The sequence below is a fragment of the Lithobates pipiens genome, unplaced genomic scaffold (genome assembly GCF_037356315.1).
Source record: "Lithobates pipiens isolate NorthernLeopardFrog02 unplaced genomic scaffold, aLitPip1_a1.2 Scaffold_157, whole genome shotgun sequence".
NCBI classification, from domain to species: Eukaryota; Metazoa; Chordata; class Amphibia; order Anura; family Ranidae; genus Lithobates; species Lithobates pipiens.
The window spans coordinates 3,635,347-3,660,198 of record NW_027507746.1 but is presented as its reverse complement, the minus strand read 5'-3'; the positions used below and the strand labels follow the sequence as shown (position 1 = coordinate 3,660,198).

Here is a 24,852-nt window from a genome sequence, read left to right as displayed (position 1 = left end):
ATCTTTTTGGTTATTATAGTCTGTTTACTAAAGTGTATATCCAGAGATCAATGCGTGGCCATTTTTTGGGAGGTGTCCTTGGCTGAACACACCAGCGGGGCGTCGCTGTGTGGGTGTCAACGCCTCCCCTGCAAACAAAGTGCCTGATTGTAGTTAGAAACGAGCGAGTGTGTATACCATATACAATATAGGCTATGAATTAAACGGGCAGTCGCTAATTAAGGAACGATGGCCTTTCTATATGATTCGCAAGTTTGGAGTAAATAATATAACTACATAGAGAAAGGAAGTGTATGCCATATATAATCGGCAATCACTGATGCTAAGCCTTAAAAAATGAAATAAATCTATGTCTTTAAAAACTAAAAATACTAAATATAAATACAGGAAACAATAGAAATATTAAAATATGCATAAGATTATAGAAATATTAATTTATTTGTTTATCTATAAAAACCGTGTTTGTTTAAAATAACGGATATATTTAGATTATAATAATTTGCAAGGCCTTACCATGGGCGTAAAGAGATGATAGTTTGATCCGGGTAGTAAATTTTAAAAATTAGGGATTGCATTGAAATAGAATAAATATAAAAATAAATTTGTTTGGATAAAATGGAAGACGAGGGGAATTGATTCCCATTGCTGCCGGAAATGACGTTCAAAGTTAACAACGTTTTTTAATACGCATGTGTATTGCGAAACCACAAAAGTTAAAATATATCAATAAAATACCTGTATATGTCTACACCCACCACGGTGCTCGTACATATATATGTGCCTCATGCATGTTATTTGTTGTACTTAGATGTCCCTCGGTGGTTATATGCATATAATAAGACTCTAGGGTCGAGGTCGTCTGAGAAGAAAGGGGGAGGGGTCGGGGTAACTAAAAGAATAGTTAACTTTAAAATGAATAGGATATATGTGAAAAATGTATGGAGTTTTACAGAAAAGTTTAAAAAATCGTTCAAAATTGAGGGGTGATTAAAAGTCGCTAATGAAGCAGTTTAGGTCAAATTCCACATTGAGTCCCTTTGGCGTGAATGTATCTAGTGTGAATATCCATTTGGACTCGATTTGGCTGAGGGTCCTTACTTTGTGTCCTCCTCTCCAATGTTTAACGTAGGGCTCAATGCCCCAGAATTTGAGTTGGGAGGGATCTTTATTGTGGTGTAACGCAAAGTGCCTGGATAAACTGTGTTTATCAAATCCCTTTAGTATGTTCTTTATGTGTTCTTTGACCCGTACTTTCAGTGGTCTTTTTGTGCGGCCTACATACTGAAGTCCACAGCTGCACTCCAATGCATATACCACCCCGATGGTATTGCAACAGATAAACTCTTTAATATCATAGCTGTTGCCTGTGCTAGTGGAAGTGAACTCTTTTCTCTTCTCATTAGGGCGTTTTGTCTTAGTGCATGCATAGCATCGCTTGCAGGGAAAAAATCCTTTTCCCGTAAAAAAGGTGAGTCCCCTACTTGGTGGATCTGGGATATTTTTTACTATTTTGTCCCTAATAGTAGGGGCTCGCCTATATACAAATTTTGGACGAGTGGGCAGAATGTCTTTTAGACATATATCTGAGCGTAATATTTCCCAGTTGCGCTTGATGATTTTTTCCACCTGTTTAAACTGTGCATTAAAGTCCAAAATGATCGGGACATTATCTTGTAATGTCTCGTTATGGGATTTGTTTTTTATAAGGTCTTTACGATTTAGGCTTGCTACTTCAGATATTTTCTTGTTGATAAATTCTTCCTCGTAGCCTTTTTCTATGAATTTTTGTTTCATGTTTTTAGCTTGTTCTTGAAAGTGATCTTCTTGTGTGCAATTGCGTCTCAGGCGCATAAGTTGGCCTTTTGGTATGTTATATAGCCAATCCTTATGATGGCAGCTTTCTAATGGTAGGTAACTATTGCGGTCTACACCCTTAAAGTGTGTTTTTGTGATAAGTTTTTTATTGTCTTGTATTATTTTCAGATCTAAAAACGTAATAGCTTCATTGCTTATCTCCCACGATAGTTTTATATTCCTCTTGTTCATATTTAGCTTCTCCAAAAAGGTGATCAGTCTTGGTCGTTCACCCTTCCACAGTATAATAACATCATCGATGTATCTTTGGTATGTATGTAATTCATTTGGGGGATTGTTAAATATTTCCTCTTCCTCCCATTGTGCCATAAAAAGGCCTGCGACGCTCGGGGCAAATTTTGCCCCCATGGCTACACCCGTTTTTTGATGATAATAATTTTTATTATACCAGAAGTAGCTGTTTTTCAAGCAAAAATCGAGACATTTTATTAGGTATTTTCTCTGGCGGCATTGTAGGTCTGTATATTTCCGTAATCCCCACTTGGCTGCCTCACAGGCTTGGTAGTGTAAGATTATTGTGTAGAGTGAGGCTTAAAAAATACTTGATCAGCAACCCATATAAACAGAAGACCACAAGATCGACTGATGAAATAACGCACAGCACTTTAAGAAATAAATCAATTTTTAACCCAGTAACTAAAGACAATAAACATATAGAAGTTTTTAAACGTATCGTTCTCGAGGAGGTGAAAGAACTGAAAATCAAGAAGCGTGACGAACCAAAACATATCAGAAGCGGCATCCGGAAATTAACAAAAAGGAAAGACCTGGTCATACGACCAGCGGATAAAGGTGGAGGTATTGTAATACTGTCTAAAGACCAATATAACATAAGTATGAATGCTCTACTAGAAGATAATGACACATACGTTCGACTGTTGAGCAACCCAGTCTTTAAATGCAGGAAAGCACTTGAACAAGTGGTACATTTGGGCCTAAAGAAGGATATACTCGACAAGAAAGAAGCCAAATATTTAATACCCGAGTCATGCAGAACACCAATTATCTATTTTCTGCCAAAAATCCACAAAGACAAAGAAAATACACCCCCTAGACCAATAGTGAATGGTATTGACTCTCTGACAGCGAGAATGGGGCAATATATTGACCATTACCTACAGCCGGCCGTACAGAAGACACGGGCATATCTGAGAGACACCAAGCATATATTGCAAATTATAGATGACATTCCAAAAGACGAGGGACCTTGGTGGTTAGCTACAGCGGATGTAGCCTCACTCTACACAATAATCTTACACTACCAAGCCTGTGAGGCAGCCAAGTGGGGATTACGGAAATATACAGACCTACAATGCCGCCAGAGAAAATACCTAATAAAATGTCTCGATTTTTGCTTGAAAAACAGCTACTTCTGGTATAATAAAAATTATTATCATCAAAAAACGGGTGTAGCCATGGGGGCAAAATTTGCCCCGAGCGTCGCAGGCCTTTTTATGGCACAATGGGAGGAAGAGGAAATATTTAACAATCCCCCAAATGAATTACATACATACCAAAGATACATCGATGATGTTATTATACTGTGGAAGGGTGAACGACCAAGACTGATCACCTTTTTGGAGAAGCTAAATATGAACAAGAGGAATATAAAACTATCGTGGGAGATAAGCAATGAAGCTATTACGTTTTTAGATCTGAAAATAATACAAGACAATAAAAAACTTATCACAAAAACACACTTTAAGGGTGTAGACCGCAATAGTTACCTACCATTAGAAAGCTGCCATCATAAGGATTGGCTATATAACATACCAAAAGGCCAACTTATGCGCCTGAGACGCAATTGCACACAAGAAGATCACTTTCAAGAACAAGCTAAAAACATGAAACAAAAATTCATAGAAAAAGGCTACGAGGAAGAATTTATCAACAAGAAAATATCTGAAGTAGCAAGCCTAAATCGTAAAGACCTTATAAAAAACAAATCCCATAACGAGACATTACAAGATAATGTCCCGATCATTTTGGACTTTAATGCACAGTTTAAACAGGTGGAAAAAATCATCAAGCGCAACTGGGAAATATTACGCTCAGATATATGTCTAAAAGACATTCTGCCCACTCGTCCAAAATTTGTATATAGGCGAGCCCCTACTATTAGGGACAAAATAGTAAAAAATATCCCAGATCCACCAAGTAGGGGACTCACCTTTTTTACGGGAAAAGGATTTTTTCCCTGCAAGCGATGCTATGCATGCACTAAGACAAAACGCCCTAATGAGAAGAGAAAAGAGTTCACTTCCACTAGCACAGGCAACAGCTATGATATTAAAGAGTTTATCTGTTGCAATACCATCGGGGTGGTATATGCATTGGAGTGCAGCTGTGGACTTCAGTATGTAGGCCGCACAAAAAGACCACTGAAAGTACGGGTCAAAGAACACATAAAGAACATACTAAAGGGATTTGATAAACACAGTTTATCCAGGCACTTTGCGTTACACCACAATAAAGATCCCTCCCAACTCAAATTCTGGGGCATTGAGCCCTACGTTAAACATTGGAGAGGAGGACACAAAGTAAGGACCCTCAGCCAAATCGAGTCCAAATGGATATTCACACTAGATACATTCACGCCAAAGGGACTCAATGTGGAATTTGACCTAAACTGCTTCATTAGCGACTTTTAATCACCCCTCAATTTTGAACGATTTTTTAAACTTTTCTGTAAAACTCCATACATTTTTCACATATATCCTATTCATTTTAAAGTTAACTATTCTTTTAGTTACCCCGACCCCTCCCCCTTTCTTCTCAGACGACCTCGACCCTAGAGTCTTATTATATGCATATAACCACCGAGGGACATCTAAGTACAACAAATAACATGCATGAGGCACATATATATGTACGAGCACCGTGGTGGGTGTAGACATATACAGGTATTTTATTGATATATTTTAACTTTTGTGGTTTCGCAATACACATGCGTATTAAAAAACGTTGTTAACTTTGAACGTCATTTCCGGCAGCAATGGGAATCAATTCCCCTCGTCTTCCATTTTATCCAAACAAATTTATTTTTATATTTATTCTATTTCAATGCAATCCCTAATTTTTAAAATTTACTACCCGGATCAAACTATCATCTCTTTACGCCCATGGTAAGGCCTTGCAAATTATTATAATCTAAATATATCCGTTATTTTAAACAAACACGGTTTTTATAGATAAACAAATAAATTAATATTTCTATAATCTTATGCATATTTTAATATTTCTATTGTTTCCTGTATTTATATTTAGTATTTTTAGTTTTTAAAGACATAGATTTATTTCATTTTTTAAGGCTTAGCATCAGTGATTGCCGATTATATATGGCATACACTTCCTTTCTCTATGTAGTTATATTATTTACTCCAAACTTGCGAATCATATAGAAAGGCCATCGTTCCTTAATTAGCGACTGCCCGTTTAATTCATAGCCTATATTGTATATGGTATACACACTCGCTCGTTTCTAACTACAATCAGGCACTTTGTTTGCAGGGGAGGCGTTGACACCCACACAGCGACGCCCCGCTGGTGTGTTCAGCCAAGGACACCTCCCAAAAAATGGCCACGCATTGATCTCTGGATATACACTTTAGTAAACAGACTATAATAACCAAAAAGATGGCCGCCTAGACCTCCGGCGACGATTTCAACAGCAAAATGGCCGCCGACATAGAAACATGATGTTCCAACCAAAAAGATGGCCGCCGGCATACTTCCGGCGACAATGTAACCCGCAAAATGGCCGCCGGGATACTTCCGGGTCTTCCCCAAAATGGCCACCGTATTAGCAATCATTGTCTCTATTTAAGGACACTTCCCTGTACACTAGTCATCCCCTGATGAAGTCACGTGACCGTGACGAACACGCGTCGGGACGCTACCGGAAGTGACGTAATCGAGCTCGAGGCTCGTTTATACCTTACAAGAAAGCTCTATATGTTTGTGAGTATTGTATTCAGTATATTCAAATAAAATTCAAACTTTGTTCAAACTTACTACACTATGGGGCTCCCCTCTTCCTTATCTGCTTAACCCTCACATAAATCTACTGCTGAGGCAACCTAACAACCCCCCCCCCCATGCTGAGTATCGCTGAGCGTCCATTTGAGGAGATCAACACGGCGCAATAGGCAGGAGACGTCAGGTCTTTGGGGCAACAAGAATAGGACCTCGAGGGATAAGGATTACCAGGAACCCCGAGGATATATATGTCAAACGCTGTTACCTTACAGCTGTAAGGTAAGGGGACATCCATACCCTGAGCGCACAGGACCACGTGGGATATAGTCACCATCACCAATACAATCACCGATTGCACCGTGATCTTATAGTGCACAAAAAAATCAAATACCAGCACCATATGCGTTTCTGTTGCATGCGATTTTGGATATAATCGCCACCAGTTGTTGCACATCTTGAATGGACACTAACCTGATATATGTGATTGCGCAACCCCTTTAATTATATTTTTTGGTTGATATAGTTTTAAATCACCGTGCACATTGATTGCGATTTTATTTGATTTAATGTTTTTAAGAGATCTTATCTCTGTGTGGTTTTTACACGCTCTTATTTCTTTGTTTTATGTCGCCCGTTTATACATGTTCACCGCACCTACACGATTTAGCATATGGTATAAAGATATTTATACGTATTTATCTACAATAATTCTTGGCACTGGCACTTTATGCGATTTCTTAGTCACTATTAAGTTCTTTTTACATAATCCTGTTTTTTAGCGACTTTTCTTTATGTATATTGGTTTTATTTTATGGTGTAGTAGACATTTTTATAGTTTTATTCACTGTTCAGCACTGGCACTGTTTATGCGATTTTCTGTTAATCGCATCAAGAATCACTATTTTATTTTGTTGATTATTTATGTATTATGATATTCACATTGTGATTTAGAGGATACTCACACAGATTTATTCACACTTTAGCATCATTTTTATGTCATTTTGCCAATTTTGGCCTCCTATATATCACCCTTTTTAGTCTGGGTGACAGCACATCTATTCTGTTTATTACTGTGATGCGGACATAATCTATTACATTTTCAGGTTAACATCTACCTATCCAGTACTGCGCAACACTACTTTCCATATATTTTTTCATCCTGTAAAAGGGGTTCAAGTACCCCATTTCCAGTGTATGCAGCGGTACAATAATTAGATCGTTGTTCCTTTTTTGATTAGGCGCAGGAATAACCCCTTAACAGAACAGGGGAGGGGCCCTGAGGGGGAGGAGAGAAGAGATCACATGAGTAGAATTCCTGAATACACATGGACCAGACAGGAAATAAAGCCCCCCTCCCCCCCTTACCTTGGGCACCTGACATGCACACAGCACCTTCCCGGAGCTCTGCCTGCTGAACAGCATCACCGCCGAGCCCGGGCACCGCTCACACAGCAAGAAGGCCATCTTCATCAGGACCTGCAGGGGGCACCACACACCACCATTACTAATGGGAGATGACAATACGGGATGACTTCACTCCCACACCATTCACGGACACTCTATTGTCCTTCCATGCTCTTCCTCCTCACTGTCTATCATGAGGCGGCTCTCCTGAGACCAGATGGGTACAACAATCAGCCTGCTGATAGAGAGCATGCCTGAGGAGCACAGAGGAGTTCCAGGGAGGCGGAGGGAGGGGGCATCACATGGAGACGAAGGGAGGGGGCATCACATGGAGACGAAGGGAGGGGGGGTTCCAGGGAGGCGGGGGTTCCAGGGAGGCAAAGGGAGGGGGGGTTCCAGGGAGGCAAAGGGAGGGGGGTTCCAGGGAGGCAAAGGGAAGAGGGGTTCCAGGGAGGCAAAGGGAGGGGGGATTCCAAGGAGGCAAAGGGAGGGGGGATTCCAGGGAGGGGGGATTCCAGGGAGGCAAAGGGAGGGGGGTTCCAGGGAGGCAGAGAGTTCCAGGAAGGTGGAGGGAGAGAGAGTTCCAGGAAGGAGGAGGGAGAGTACCAGGAAGATGGAAGGAGGAGGAGTTCCAGGGTGGAGTGGATGGTATCGAGTGCGGAGAGGTCTCCTCTGGCAAGAAGGACGGTAACGGGTGAGGCGGGATCTCCTCAGGCAGGGAGGATGGTAACAGGTGAGGCGGGATCTCCTCGGGCAGGGAGGATGGTAACAGGTGAGGCGGGATCTCCTCGGGCAGGGAGGATAGTAACGGGTGAAGCGGGATCTCCTCGGGCAGGGAGGATGGTAACGGGTGAGGCGGGATCTCCTCGGGAAGGGAGGATGGTAACGGGTGAGGCGGGATCTCCTCGGGCAGGGAGGATGGTAACGGGTGAGGCGGGATCTCCTCGGGCAGGGAGGATGGTAACGGGTGAGGCGGGATCTCCTCGGGCAGGGAGGATGGTAACGGGTGAGGCGGGATCTCCTCGGGCAGGGAGGATGGCATCAGGTGAGGTGAGGTCTCCTCAGGCGAAGGGGATGGCATTAGATGAGGTGGTGGTCTCCTTAGGCCGAGTGAGCGATATTAGGTGAGGTGGGGTCCTCAGGGGAGGAAGGACAAGATTCTCTATATCAGGAGAGGAAATGGCGATATCTCACCGGAAGAGACTCCTCCACACAGTCCACGATGATGGGACGCTGGCCATGCTTCTCCAGCAGACTTGGGACTCTCTCTGCAGCCTGGGGGAGGGGGAAAAGGAGCATTAGAATCTGACTGGTGGCAGGAGATCTCCCAGGACTGAATCCCGCTCTATTCCAGGAGATCCTATACCTGAGATGATTCCATCCAATGAAGAGCTGTGAAGTCATCCGGCCACACAGTATAAAATATATTATCCCCCTCGCCCCTATCCCCGTGTGTAAGAAAGCCCCGCCCCTTCTTTACCTTTCTCCCTATCGCCTTCCGCACAGCTGTGTTGGCCGATCGTTGCAAAGCCTTGAGAGACGCCTGTAGTTCCTTCCTCTGCCACTGGGGCATGGAGGCGCTGTCCACACTCTGCAATGTAAAGGAACAATGACACGGTTATGGCGGCTTTGTTGGAGCATCCAGTCATGGATTGGTGGGGAGATGTGTGATCAAGACAATGTGAAATTCCTTCTTTTTTTTTTTTTTTTTTGGTGTCCATCGTTTTTTTTCCCCCATCGGTACCCCTTCTATTTAGTCTAAGTCATGTGACCACATTTCTCCCCACTGCTGTGGGATATAGCATCACCCGTTTTCTAACACCCCCACCCTGGTGTGAATCCCGACACCCCGATCTTCACTCACATCCGTCACAAGTCCGACCTCCTTGGACAACCTCTGAGCGTCGTTCAGGGAAGGGGTCATCATCTTCATCCGCTCAACAATGGAATCCACTTCCCTGCGTAGAACCTGCCCCGTCTCCCGTGCCTGGAGAGAAGATCCGAGGATGAAGGTGACCCCGGGAGGTCTTATATTTTATTGTAGAGGATCAAAATAACATTAAATTTCACTGATTTTTAATTCTTAATCATCATCAATAATTAAAAATAATTATAATTAAATTGTATCATGCAGGGGATTGGATGGATGTGTGCTGGGCGTGGCCTCAGATATCTGACCTCTCTGGCTTCTTCTCCGGTAACGGCGTTAAGGCGGACAATCCCTCTCAGCAGAGGTTTCTCGGAGATGATCACCAAATCCTCAATGGCTCCCGTCTTCTGAAGGTGTCTGCATAGAAACAGAACATTTCAGGAGGAATCGGGGGGATCCAGAAGAATCTCAGTATGAATTGAGAGGTGGGGGTCCAAGAATTTTTTTTAGAGGAATCGAGAGGTTCGGGTGTCTCAGGAAGAATCAGAGGAAACTTCATGAGGAGTTGTGGGGTGGTTCATGAGAAATGGAGGATTCAGAGGAGTTGGGGGGGGGGGGGGGTGGGTGCAATGAGAATTAGGGTAATCCAGGAAACCTCAGGAGGAATTGGGGGTAGGGGGGGTTGGGGGTGGCTGTAGGGTAGGGGTTCCAAGAGAATCTCAGGAGGAATCGGGGGAGGACCCAGGAATTAGTAAGGGAATAGAGGTGAATCTTAGAAGGTATTGGGGGTTCCCAGGAAACCTGAGGAGGAACCTGTCTGGGGGTGAACAGAGTAATCCCGGGGGGAATGAACATGAAAAGTAGGTGAACCCATTAAACCTCAGGTGGAATTGGAGGGGATGGGGGTGCCTGTAGGGTAGGGGATATTGAAGAATCTCAGGAAGAGTTAGGGGGGGTCATAAGCATTTGGGGAACCCAGGGAACCTGAGGTGGAACATGTCTGGGGGTGATACAAGGGAATCCGGGGAGGGTATCAAGAGAATTGAGGCAACCTCAGGAGAAATCAGGGGGGTTGGAGAGTGGCTCTGGGTTAGGGGATACTGATGAATCTCAGGAGGAATCAGGAGTGGGACCCAGAGAACCTGAGGAAAAAAATCTTTCTGGGGGACACAGGAGAATCTCAAGAGGAATTGGGGGGGGGGGGGGGGTCGTGAGCATTTAGGGAACCCAGGAAACCTCAAGAGAAAATCGGGAGGGGGTGGCTAGGGGATACATAAGAATCTCAAGAGGATCAGGAAGGGGATCCCAGAGACTCTCAGGAGGAATGGGTGTTAAACCTAGGAAAATCTCAAGGGGGGAGGGGTTGGGTCTTGGAGAACCCCAAGAGGAATCAATAGGCGAATAGAAACACAAGAGAAAATTAAGTATTCGAGGAAATGGGTGGGGGAAACTGGTGGCAGGAAATCTGAGGAGGAATCTTGGGGTAGGGGGAAATCCAGGATAATCTCAGGGAATTCAAGGGGATCTGTGAAAATCTCAGGAAAAAAAAAATCAGGGTAGAGGGAGGGAATCTTCAGGAGGAATCACGAAGGGGAGGGGGTGGTGGATCCAGGAAACCTTTGGAAAAATCAGTAGGAATTGGAAAGCATGGTGGTGGGATTGAGGGAATCCAGGAGAATCTTAGAAGGAACTAAAATGAATCCAGGAGAATCTTAGAAGGAACTAAAGGGAATCCAGAAGAATTTAGAAGGCACTAAAGGGAATCCAGAAGAATCTTAGAAGGAAACAGGAGAATTTCAGGAGAGAGACATGGGGTAGAATGGTGGCTGGAAGGGGAGGTGGAAGAATCCAGGAGAACCTCTGAGAATCTCGAGAAATCGAGGGGCAATCCATGGAAATATCAGGAAGAATCAGGATAGAGAAAGGTAATCCAGACAAGTTTTAAAAGAATTGGCAGGAGGGTGGATCCAGGAGACCTCAGGAGGAATCAGGAAGTGGTGGGGATATTGGGGAATCCAAGAGAATCTCAGGAGGAATCAGGAGGGACCCAGAGAACCTGAGGAAAAATCTTTCTGGGGGACACAGGAGAATCTCAAGAGGAATTGTGGGGGGGGGGGTCATGAGCATTTAGGGAACCCAGGAAACCTCAAGAGAAATCGGGAGGGGGTGGCTAGGGGATACATAAGAATCTCAAGAGGATCAGGGAAGGGGATCCCAGAGAATCTCAGGAGGAAGGGGTGGTAAACCTAAGAAAATCTCAAGGGGGGAGGGGTTGGGTCTTGGAGAACCCTAAGAGGAAACAACAGGCGAATAGAAACACAAGAGAAAATTAAGTATTCAAGGAAATGGGTGGGGGAAACTGGTGGCTGGAAATCTGAGGAGGAATCTTGGGGTAGGGGGAAATCCAGGGGAATTCAAGGGGATTCGTGAAAATCTCAGGATAAAAATCAGGATAGAGGGAGGGAATCTTCAGGAGGAATCACGAAGGGGAGGGGGTGGTGGATCCAGGAAACCTTTGGAAAAATCTGTAGGGATTGGAAAGCATGGTGGTGGGATTGAGGAATCCAGGAGAATCTTAGAAGGAACTAAAGGGAATCCAGGAGAATCTTAGAAGGAACTAAAGGGAATCCAGGAGAATCTTAGAAGGAACTAAAGGGAATCCAGGAGAATCTTAGAAGGAACTAAAGGGAATCCAGGAGAATCTTAGAAGGAACTAAAGGGAATCCAGGAGAATCTTAGAAGGAACTAAAGGGAATCCCAGTAGAATCTTAGAAGGAACTAAAGGGAATCCAGGAGAATCTTAGAAGGAACTAAAGGGAATCCAGGAGAATCTTAGAAGGAACTAAAGGGAATCCAGGAGAATCTTAGAAGGAACTAAAGGGAATCCAGGAGAATCTTAGAAGGAACTAAAGGGAATCCAGGAGAATCTTAGAAGGAACTAAAGGGAATCCAAGAGAATCTTAGAAGGAACTAAAGGGAATCCAGGAGAATCTTAGAAGGAACCAGGACAATTTCAGGAGAGAGACAGGGGGTAGAATGGTGGCTGGAAGGGGAGGTGGAAGAATCCAGGAGAACCTCTGAGAATCTCGAGAAATCAAGGGGCAATCCATGGAAATATCAGGAAGAATCAGGATAGAGAAAGGTAATCCAGACAAGTTTTAAAAGAATTGGCAGGAGGGTGGATCCAGGAGACCTCAGGAGGAATCAGGAAGTGGTGGGAATATTGGGGAATCCAAGAGAATCTCAGGAGGAATTAATGGTGTATCCAGGAGAAATTGGAAAGCGGGGAGAGGGGGTGGGGAAATCTTAGGAAGAATTAAAGGGGATCCAGGAGAATCTCAGAAGGAATCCGGGGGGTAGAGGGTCCAGAAGGAGTTGGGGGCAGGGGTAATCAGGAGAAACCAGGAAGAACTAGGAGAGGGAAGGCGATCCAGGAGAATTTTAGGAAGGAGACACCAAAACGGGACACACATTCAGTTGGGAAAAAACTTGTCTCTTACGTGCCACAGCAAAGTTCCACCGACGTCTGTTGAGCGGCTCTGGAGGCCGGACTCAGAATCTCCTGAATGGGAACGCCGACTGAGACCACACGTACCGGATCTGGGTACACCTGGGGGAGAGGAGAAATGAGGAGACCAGGGGTAGAGGAATGCCAGGCCACAACCACCAATGGTATCCTGTATAGTCCACCCACCGGTCTGTCAAAGGCGGAACTCCATCCAGAAAGCAAACACTTCTATATACAAGGTACAGCCTTACCATCGCAAAAACTCTCCTCCTTCTTCTTATCCCCCAAACACCTCCCCGAGGGACGCCCCCCGTGTACAGCGAACGGCTGCCGCCAATATCTCCCTATGGTAAATGTCTCCCAATTATGTCGCACTTTCTAGAGTTGGCGGTTACAATCTGCTCGGCACCCGGTGGTGACCGTCCACAGGCACTGACTGACCACTACATCATATGGACAGCGCCGTCTCTTCCCGCCCCCCAACATCACCACATGCCCAAAGATTCATGGGAAATGTAGTTCTTTTTGGCTGCAAAAGTGGAAAAACTCTAAGTTCTGTGCGATCCCCGCAGACAGATTCCAGAGAGAAGCTCATATGTGGTGTAGGTGGGCCTTCTTCATAAATCCTTCCACTCTCCCCTGGCTACTCCCCAACGAACGCTTAAGTTATGCTCTATCAATATTCAGGGCCTCAACACACCTGAAAAACGCAAACATCTGTTATCCTACCTACAGCATGGCAAATATGATATTGCTCTTATTCAAGAGACACACTTTAGAGCTGATTCCATCCCGAAGCTGCACGATAAACATTTTCCTACGGTCCACCATGCACCCAATAGAGAAGCTAAATCTAAAGGTGTCTCTATACTAATTTCGAGACACTGTCCCATCCACATTCTTGACATTAAATCAGACACGCAGGGGAGATATGTATTTCTGAAAGGCTTACTGCACAACAGACATGTCACAATCGCCAACATCTACGCTCCCAATGTGCATCAGGTCACTTTCTTTCGAAACACTCTACAACACCTTACTGCGTTTCAATCCGGTACACTAATAGTGGGTGGAGACTTCAATGTCGCCCTCAATCCCCCCCTCGACACTTCTAACGGAACCTCTACATTGACATACAGGGCCCTTCGTACTGTCAAGACTCAGTTTCAAGACCTATTGTTACACGACTCGTGGCGCACACTTCACCCCAACGAAAGAGACTTTACCTTCTTCTCCCCGCCCCACAATAAATATTCTAGACTTGACTACCTCTTCTTATCCCAAAATGACCTTTCTCTACTACTCAAAGCGACTATAGAACCGCAGTTTCTATCAGACCATAACCCGATCTCCATAACCATATCAATCCCAGATTCGGCTACCCATTCCCATATTTGGCGCTTAGACAATTCCCTCCTCACTGACCTTGCTAATGTGCAGACGATATCCCAAAATCTTTCCAATTATTTCTCGGAAAATTCCACAGCGGATTCCCCTCCCATTGTACTTTGGGCAGCACATAAATGTGTTATCAGGGGTGACTTTATTTCTCTGGCTTCCGCTCGACACAGACTTAGACGGGAACGCATAAAGGATTTAACCACTAAAATATACACTCTGGAAAAAGCCCATAAATCCTCCCTAGCTGCAGACGTTTTGGCGGATCTGATCAATGCTCGAGAAGAACTTTTAGGGGAATTGCACAAACGAGTGAAACGCAACTTTGCCCTATCCCGGAAGTTCTTCTATGAACATAGCAACAAATCCGGGAAATTGCTAGCCAGAGCCCTTCAGGTTAAAAAAGCATCCCACACTATCCATACAATTAAAACCGCTTCAGGAGACAACGTGTCTAAAACGGAAGACATTATGAACAAATTTGTCCAATACTTTTCTGATCTTTATAATCTCCCCTCTGACCCCCACCAACGAAAGCTGATTGACAGGAAAACTGCTATTCAGTCATTCCTTAGCGATTACTCCCCCGATCCCCTCACTAATGAAGACGTCACTGGCCTTGACGCTCCACTATCAGTGGAAGAAACCCTAAACGCCTTGAAACAGATGAAGCCCGGGAAAAGCCCAGGCCCCGATGGCCTTACAGTAAGCTATTACAAGTCTTTCCCGGAAATCTTGCTTCCCCGTCTGGTTGATGCCTTCAATGACGTCACGTCCTCTCCTGAAGCCCCTAGAGACATCCTTGAAGCTCATATTACTCTCATTCCTAAACCCGACAAAGACCCTACACTGATCACCAACTATCGCCCTATTTCACTTCTCAATGTGGATGTAAAAATATTTGCCAAAACTCTAGCAAACCGAATTTCACCCCTACTTCCACGTCTGATTGATCTGGACCAAGTTGGTTTTGTCCCTGGTAGGGAAGCCAGGGACAATACCACCACAGCTCTCAATATACACCATTGGATGACCACCTCATCTACCCCTGGCTTCTTTTTATCCCTCGATGCGGAGAAGGCGTTCGACCGCGTGGCATGGGATTATATGGAACCGGTGATCCAGATGATGGGACTACCTCATCGTTTGCTACAAATGATCATGGTTCTATACTCGTCCCCTTCAGCCAGACTCAGAATAAATGGTCGCCTGTCGAACGCCTTCTCCGTCGCCAACGGTACCCGTCAGGGTTGCCCCCTTTCTCCATTGCTCTTCATTCTTACTATGGAACCGTTCCTCCGCAAGTTGAGGGACAACCCAGACATTAAAGGTCTTTCAATTAGCAGCAAAATTTATAAGATAGCAGCATATGCTGACGACATTCTCCTTTTCCTATCCGATCCCATTACCACTATCCCCAACCTTCTTAAAGACTTTGCCCTCTTCCAGGACCTATCTAATTTGAAAATTAATTTCTCTAAATCTAAAGCGCTTAATATTTCCCTTACGCCTTCCATAGTCAATCAATGCAAACAAAATTTTCCCTTTAGCTGGGAACCAGATTCCATTAAATATTTGGGCATTCAAATTCCGGTCAATCTTAAAGATTTATACGCCAAAAACTTCCTACCGATTCTCCGCACTATTCAAACTGACTTACACAAATGGCAAATAGGTCCCTTTTCATGGTTTGGAAGACTGGCTATCTTGAAGATGAATACACTCCCTCGGATCCTTTACTTGCTTCAAACGATCCCTATATCTCTCCCACCGTCTTTCTTTGGTACCTATAAAAACTTATGCAGACATTTTATTTGGATGTCTAAAGCACCTAGACTGCGTTGGGAAAAGTTAACACTACCTAAACTCATTGGAGGTCTGGGGGTGCCTGATATCTACAGATATCACTTGGCGTGTCACTTGAACAAGATAGTCGATTGGCACTCCCAGGTACTTCACAAGGATTGGATCCGACTGGAGCAGTCCTTTACTCGGCTCCCTCTTACACACCTGCCCTGGATACCTTCATCGCTCATTCCGAAAGAGTCGTTAACTAATCCGTTCATTCATGCCACTATACAGAGATTTAGAGAAGCTTGTAAATTCCTACAATTGACACCTACCCCGGGTCCTTTGACGCCTTTGGATCATAATCCAGAATTTCCAGCGGGTATACCCCGACGTCTACCACATACAGACTTCTCTACACTCAAACCAACTGCACACAATTTCTTCCAGAATGGGGAACTCCTTTCACATTCCCTTATGTCCTCAAAATTCTCGGAATACCACATTCCCTTCTTCAAATACCTACAAATTCGACACTTTCTCCGAGACCCAAACAGAAGCGGGCGTTGGCATAGAAACCTCACACCCTTCGAAACTTTATGCGTCAATCAGGAACCCCAAAGACACGTCATATCACTGGTATACTCACTTCTTTTCTCCTCACATGTTATTAAACAGGACGCTTTAGTGAAACGTTGGGAATCTGATCTTAACATAAACCTCACCACTGCCGACTGGGAAAATATTTTTCACAATATTCACAAAGCCTCGATTAATGCCACTACCCAAGAAAGCAGATTTAAAATATTTTCACGATGGTACAGAACCCCAGACAGAATTCACAAATTTCACCCCTCCACTCCCCCTAACTGTTGGAGATGCAATGGACCCGTCGGGACACTTCTTCACATATGGTGGGAATGCCCACTCATTCACACATTTTGGACTGAAATACACAAACTGATTTCTCAAATTACAACATACACCCCAGACGTCTCGCCTGCCCAGTTTTTATTACATCACACTCATACACCCAAACGAGCATACACTAAATCCCTTACTATTCACCTCATCAATCCAGCTAATCTATGTGTTCCTGTACACTGGAGAAGCACAACACCCCCGTCTATAGCTGAATGGATAAAAAGAGTGGATACTATAGCCGAAATGGAAGAACTTATACACCAGGCACTTGACAAGCCGACTGCTTATGGTTCAACCTGGGCATGTTGGACACATTTCCGTAACTCCATGTCACCCATCAATCCCGGGAACGTAGGGATGCTCAGCTCACCGAACATTCCGACACCACCACCTCAATAGGTCATTAGGTTAATTATCCTTCGAGGTGCACTCCCAGTATTGCAGATGACATTCTCATGATACAACTTGTAATGTCTCCCTCTACTTGCCCTTCTCTATTTCCTGCTGCCCCTTCCCCGGTCGCAGTCAGAGCCCTCTAGGGGCGACCGGAGACAGGTATATATTCAACTTAGCTTTCCCAAAATACCCAATTTTCCCTTCCCTAACCTTTCCACCCCCTTTCTCATAACTTTGGCTACTATGTCTCTCGAAACTCATTTCTTGGCCCGTAACGTATATACTCCCTATTTTCACTGCTTATTTTTCCCAATTCTGATGCATTGCTATATTACTAGATGTTTATCCTGTTCAGACTGATTTCTGATAATAGTTATTATTCTGTCTTGAGTAAAGTCGCTTATGCTTGTATTGCTTTGTACTCTGAAAAATCCAATAAAATACTTTTCAAAAAAAAAAAAAAAATCCTTCCACTCTCCTAATGTACCACCAATCAGATTCAGAGATTTAAAGGTGGTTTGTATCTGATTGGTGGCTGAGGCACGGATACATCACAAACAGGAAAGGAAAGGGGTCCCAGACTCACTAGCTGGTGAAGGATAGAGCACTACATCCCCAAACCCATTGGAAGTTTTTGGTCCAAATAAAATATAGCAAAATAAATATGAATTTTGAATTTCTCTCACAAGAAAGAAGCTTCACAAACAAACATTTAACTAACACGGAAATCCCAGAGCACTGTGAGTTATCTACAGACGGTGCACAGCAGAAGCTGCTTCCTTTCAGACTGTCTCTCTCTGACTGAAAACTTCCTACAGACCCTGAACAGAGTAGGTAGGGGAGGAGTCACTACTATAAAGAGAGGGGGAGGAGTCATTGCTCTGGAAGAGAATGAGTCACTGCTCTGAAGGGGGGGTCAGTGCTTTGGAGGAGGGGGAGGAGTCACAGTTCTGGAGGGGGAGGGGTTGTTGCTCTGACTCTCGATAGTAAAAGAACTGGCGAGTTCGCTCCCCGGACTCTGGATGGATTACACCCGTTCGGGGCGATGTGATGAAAGTTACATACCTCGTCCACACTGCGAAGACCCGGGATATTTTTGGCGTCTGTGAGTGGGATCTCTGCAGTATAAACTTCCTGATTCTGTCCAATCACGTTCTGGAACTTCTTTTCAACTTCCTGCAGCTGCTGACTGCTCACCGGTCCCTGAAATATACAGACTGCGTGAGGGAATATACAAAAGGGACAAATAATCTGTCAGCATAAAAACACCCAGAAAGGGGACATTCCCAGAGACCTCCTGGGAGGGGCTTTCTGAGAATACCAACAGAGAGGCGTTATTCCCCGAGACCTCCTGAGAGGGGTTTTACAGAAAATTCAATAGTTTGCTGTTTTTTTGTTTTTGTTTTGGGGGGGTTCCATGTAAACAGGTGCAAAAAAACAAATGTGGAACTCCTATTACCAACCAGGAAGGAGAGTCCATCAATCCCCCCACTAACCAGTGAGGAGAAAGAGTCCCCCAATCCCACCACTAACCAGTGAGGAGAAAGAGTCCCCCAATCTCACCACTAACCAGCGAGGAGAAAGAGTCCCCCAATCCCACCACTAACCAGTGAGGAGAAAGAGTCCCCCAATCCCACTACTAACCAGGGAGGAGAAAGAGTCCCCCAATCCCACCACTAACCAGGGAGGAGAAAGAGTCCCCCAATCCCACCACTAACCAGCGAGGAGAAAGAGTCCCCCAATCCCACCACTAACCAGGGAGGAGAAAGAGTCCCCCAATCCCACCACTAACCAGTGAGGAGAAAGTCTACCAATCCCACCACTAACCAGTGAGGAGAAAGAGTCCCCCAATCCCACCACTAACCAGGGAGGAGAAAGAGTCCCCCAATCCCACCACTAACCAGGGAGGAGAAAGAGTCCCCCAAACCCACCACTAACCAGGGAGGAGAAAGAGTCCCCCAATCCCACCACTAACCAGTGAGGAGAAAGTCTACCAATCCCACCACTAACCAGTGAGGAGAAAGAGTCCCCCAATCCCACCACTAACCAGTGAGGAGAAAGAGCCCCCCAATCCCACCACTAACCAGTGAGGAGAAAGAGTCCCCCAATCCCACCACTAACCAGTGAGGAGAAAGAGTCCCCCAATCCCACCACTAACCAGGGAAGAGTCCACTCCAACTGGGAAGATGTGGAAGAGACACTTGGTAGAGGAGGATTTCCAGTGTCTGTCCCCCTGAGAGAACTGGGGAAGGAGCAACTCTTCCCTTAGTGTCCATCCTACTAGGGGTTGGGCAATTTACCCCAGAGATCTTCTCCCATCAATGAACAGGCTTGCAGATTTCTAACCCCCCACCACTACTCGTTATCCTGCTCCTCACCGTGACGCTGACATCAAACCGCAGTCGCTCGGCAGTGACATGTGACCCGCGCTGTGCCGTGCTCTCCCCCAGAACCTGGCGCAGGGTGAAGTTCAGCAGATGGGTGGCGGTGTGCTTCTCCATACACGCGGTGCGCTGGGCCTGTGAGGAGACGGGAGGATAGTGAGATCACAGCCCAGCAGCTTAGGGCACCCCCAGGACTTCCCACAGATACCTCATCCAGGAACAGCACCACACGATCTCCAACCCTCAGGGGTTCCGTGGCCGTCACCTCGTGTAGGACATAACCTCCAGCCTGGTGTAGGTACTCCACCGGAAACAGGACGTCCTGTGTGGAGCACAGAGAAGGTGCATGGTCAGTAGAAAGATTGCTCAAGGACTGTACACAGCTATCTTATGGAGGAGAAGTGATCAGTACAAGGAGGGAATCTCTACTGTAAGAGCGGTGTATGGAGGAGTGGTGATCAGTAAAGGGATAACTTCTTTACTGAATGTGCTATATATATGGGAGGAGAGGTGATCAGTACAAGGAGGGCTTCTTTACTGTAAGCTATAGCTGCCCTGGGGGGCAGAAGTCGTTTGCCCTTGGGGGAGGGGCTGTTGCTGGGGATTGATGTTGGCACCCTCTGCTATCTCTTGGTATTAGCTCTCCATGTAATATAGAAAGGATTGATCCATGTTACCTGTTGTAGGGAATCTCTTACCTGCTCGCCTTCATGCACAAAGTACCCCAGATCTGAGCTCTGTCCCCCCTGCTCAGCGTAGTAACAGGTCCGGTCCAGGATGACCCCACAGCGCTGACCTCTGCTGACTGCACTGTGTAATGACTGGTCCTTGTACAGCATCAGGATGGTGGCCGGGCAGGGACTGAACACTGCAGACAGAGAACCCCGGTCACTTTCTAGATGTCTCAAGTCACATATCAATACCTCACATATCAATACCCCGGTATCATTACCTCAGTATCAATGCCCCAGTATCAGAACCTCAGTATCAGAACCTCAGTATCAATAACCCAATATCAGTGCCTCAGTATCAATACCCCAGTATCAGTACCAATAACCCAATATCAGTACCTCAGTACCAATACCCTGGTATCAGTACCTCAGTATCAATAACCCGGTATCAGTACCTCAGTATCAATAACCCAATATCAGTGCCTCAGTATCAATAACCCAATATCAGTGCCTCAGTATCAATAACCCAGTATCATCACCTCAGTATCAATAACCCAATATCAGTACCTCAGTATTAATACCCTGGTATCAGTACCTCAGTATCAATAACCCGGTATCAGTACCTCAGTATCAATAACCCGGTATCAGTACCTCAGTATCAATAACCCAATATCAGTGCCTCAGTATCAATAACCCAATATCATCACCTCAGTATCAATAACCCAATATCAGTGCCTCAGTATCAATAACCCAATATCAGTTCCTCAGTATTAATACCCCGGTATCAGTACCTCAGTATCAATAACTCGGTATCAGTACCTCAGTATCAATACGCCAGTATCAGTACCTCAGGATCAATACCCCGGTATCAGTACCTCAGTATCAATACATCGGTATCAGTACCTCAGTATCAATACCCGGTATCAGTACCTCAGTATCAATAACCCAATATCAGTACCTCAGTATCAATAACCCAATATCAGTACCTCAGTATCAATAACCCGATATCAGTACCTCAGTATCAATAACCCAATATCAGTGCCTCAGTATCAATAACCCAATATTATCGCCTCAGTATCAATAACCCAATATCAGTGCCTCAGTATCAATAACCCAATATCAGTTCCTCAGTATTAATACCCCGGTATCAGTACCTCAGTATCAATAACCCGGTATCAGTACCTCAGTATCAATACCCCAGTATCAGTACCTCAGTATCAATACCCAGTATCAGTACCTCAGTATCAATAACCCAGTATCAGTACCTCAGTATCAATACCCCAGTATCAGTACCTCAGTATCAATACCCAATATCAGTACCTCAGTATCAATACCCCGGTATCAGTGCTTCTTAGATACGCTCTGCCCATACCAAGAGCCAACATCCTGCCCACACCACACACAACCCTCCCCCTACAATACTATACTGACCAGGCTGGAGGAGATGTAAGACTGAACTTACCGTATTTCCCATCACCCCCCAGGGTATAGTCGTATTTCGGGGAGTCATCAGTAGCCGGGACCCCCCTGCGCTGTAGCTCTGTTAGAGAATGGATGTCCAGCTGCAGACCACCTACAGCGCCCTCTGCCTGCTGATTCCTCAACTTCCTCTGAGAACACAAAACTCCATCAGGATAAAAATACAAAGAGGGAGACACTTTACTTCACAATACCAGCTACATCCTGGTCACACCCACTACTCACTGGTAGAACATACCAAGTACCTCCTGGTAGAACATACCAAGTACCTCCTGGTAGAACATACCAAGTACCTCCTGGTAGAACATACCAAGTACCTCCTGGTAGAACATACCAAGTACCTCCTGGTAGAACATACCAAGTACCTCCTGGTCACACCAAGCACCTCCTGGTCACACCAAGTACGTACTGGCAGGAAATACCAAGTACCTCCTGGTAGAACATACCAAGTACCTCCTGGTAGAACATACCAAGTACCTCCTGGTAGAACATACCAAGTACCTCCTGGTAGAACATACCAAGTACCTCCTGGTCACACCAAGCATGTCCTGGTAGAACATACCAAGTACCTCCTGGTCACACCAAGCATGCCCTGATAGAACATATTAAGCACCTCCTGGTCACATCAAGCATGTCCCAGTAGAACATGTCAAGTACCTCCTGGTCACACCAAGCATGTACTGGTAGAACATAGCAAGTACCTCCTGGTAGAACATACCAAGTGCCTCCTGGTCACACCAAGTATGTCCTGGTAGAACATGCCAAGAGAAGGAATGGGGGGGTTTCATCATTCTTTCATTTTGCTGTTTTTTTACACACCAGATCAGACTACAGGCTATTCACAACATAGTAGTAAAATGATTGTAAGCTGAATCCGTTGCATCCCCTGCTGGCTCTATGTAATAAACGTGACACGTTCAGAAGAGTTTCAGATTTCCCTGACTAAAAAGACATATTATGTAATGTTTACCCCCATCATAATGATGACAACATAGACAAAACACTATAGATCTACATAGAACTTTACCATCTTCTATTAGAAAAAGGAAATATAGAACTATATATATATATATATATATACACACACACACACATATATACACACACTGTATATACAATGGCAGACCCTATCTGTCCTCTGACCTTTTCCTCCTCCTCTGTGAGCTCCTCCAGGGCAGCCTTGTCCAGAGAAGAGCCGCGCTCCTCCAATATCAAGCCAATGAGGTCCAGAGGAAAGCCCAGATTACGCGACAGAGACCACGCTACGTCCGCTGCAAACAAAGACGAAACGTGTGAATCAGAGCGCCCTCTGCTGGATGTGGGTGATGGTACAGAAGTTTACTCCTCTTATGGGGTCTGTAGACCTGGCTGTATTCCCTATGTGATGAAAACCTTCCCCAGGATCCAGAGTCTTCTTTCAGGTTCCATCACTACGCCTGAGCTGAGCCCAGGTCTTCACAAAGCCTCTGGTATGCTCTACTGTTGTCTGGCCGGCTACACTCCCCCATCGGTGCCCTCTGCTGCCTCTCTACTCTATCCGTGCCCTCTGCTGCCTCTCCACTCCATCCGTGCCCTCTGCTGCCTCTCCACCCCATCCGTGCCCTTTGCTGCCTCTCTACCGCATCGGTACCCTCTGCTGCCTCTCCACCCCATCCGTGCCCTCTGCTGCCTCTCTACGCCATCCGTGCCCTCTGCTGCCTCTCTACCCCATCCGTGCCCTCTGCTGCCTCTCTACCCCATCCGTGCCCTCTGCTGCCTCTCCACCCCATCCGTGCCCTCTGCTGCCTCTCTACCCCATCCGTGCCCTCTGCTGCCTCTCTACCCCATCCTTGCCCTCTGCTGCCTCTCCACCCCATCCGTGCCCTCTGCTGCCTCTCCACCCCATCCGTGCCCTCTGCTGCCTCTCCACCCCATCCGTGCCCTTTGTTGCCTCTCTACCGCATCAGTACCCTCTGCTGCCTCTCCACCCCATCCGTGCCCTCTGCTGCCTCTCCACCCCATCCGTGCCCTCTGCTGCCTCTCCACCCCATCCGTGCCCTCTGCTGCCTCTCCACCCCATCCGTGCCCTTTGCTGCCTCTCTACCCCATCCTTGCCCTCTGCTGCCTCTCCACCCCATCCGTGCCCTTTGCTGCCTCTCCACCCCATCCGTGCCCTCTGCTGCCTCTCCACCCCATCCGTGCCCTCTGCTGCCTCTCCACCCCATCCGTGCCCTCTGCTGCCTCTCTACCCCATCCGTGCCCTCTGCTGCCTCTCCACCCCATCCGTGCCCTCTGCTGCCTCTCCACCCCATCCGTGCCCTCTGCTGCCTCTCTACCCCATGTGTGCCCTTTGCTGCCTCTCTACCGCATCTGTACCCTCTGCTGCCTCTCTACCCCATCCGTGCCCTCTGCTGCCTCTCCACCCCATCCGTGCCCTCTGCTGCCTCTCTACCCCATCCGTGCCCTTTGCTGCCTCTCCACCCCATCCGTGCCCTCTGCTGCCTCTCCACCCCATCCGTGCCCTCTGCTGCCTCTCTACCCCATCCGTACCCTCTGCTGCTTCTCCACCCCATCCGTACCCTCTGCTGCCTCTCTACCCCATCCGTTCCCTTTGCTGCCTCTCCACCCCATCCGTGCCCTTTGCTGCCTCTCCACCCCATCCGTGCCCTCTGCTGCCTCTCTACCCCATTCGTGCCCTCTGCTGCCTCTCTACCCCATTCGTGCCCTCTGCTGCCTCTCCACCCCATCCGTGCCCTCTGCTGCCTCTCCACCCCATCCGTGCCCTCTGCTGCCTCTCCACCCCATCCGTGCCCTCTGCTGCCTCTCCACCCCATCCGTGCCCTCTGCTGCCTCTCCACCCCATCCTTGCCCTCTGCTGCCCCTCCACCCCATTCGTGCCCTTTGTTGCCTCTCTACCCCATTCGTGCCCTCTGCTGCCTCTCTACCCCTCTGCTGCCTCTCCACCCCATTCGTGCCCTCTGCTGCCTCTCCACCCCATCCGTGCCCTCTGCTGCCTCTCCACCCCATCCGTGCCCTCTGCTGCCTCTCCACCCCATCCGTGCCCTCTGCTGCCTCTCCACCCCATCCTTGCCCTCTGCTGCCTCTCCACCCCATCCGTGCCCTCTGCTGCCTCTCCACCCCATCCGTGCCCTTTGCTGCCTCTCTACCGCATCGGTACCCTCTGCTGCCTCTCTACCC

The 24,852-nt window shown here is 46.4% G+C and overlaps 1 pseudogene; it reads right to left on the bottom strand.

Moving 5' to 3' along the window:
- Positions 1-24,852, bottom strand: part of LOC143981421 (alanine--tRNA ligase, mitochondrial-like) — a 64,923-nt pseudogene that overhangs the window by 2,657 nt on the left and 37,414 nt on the right.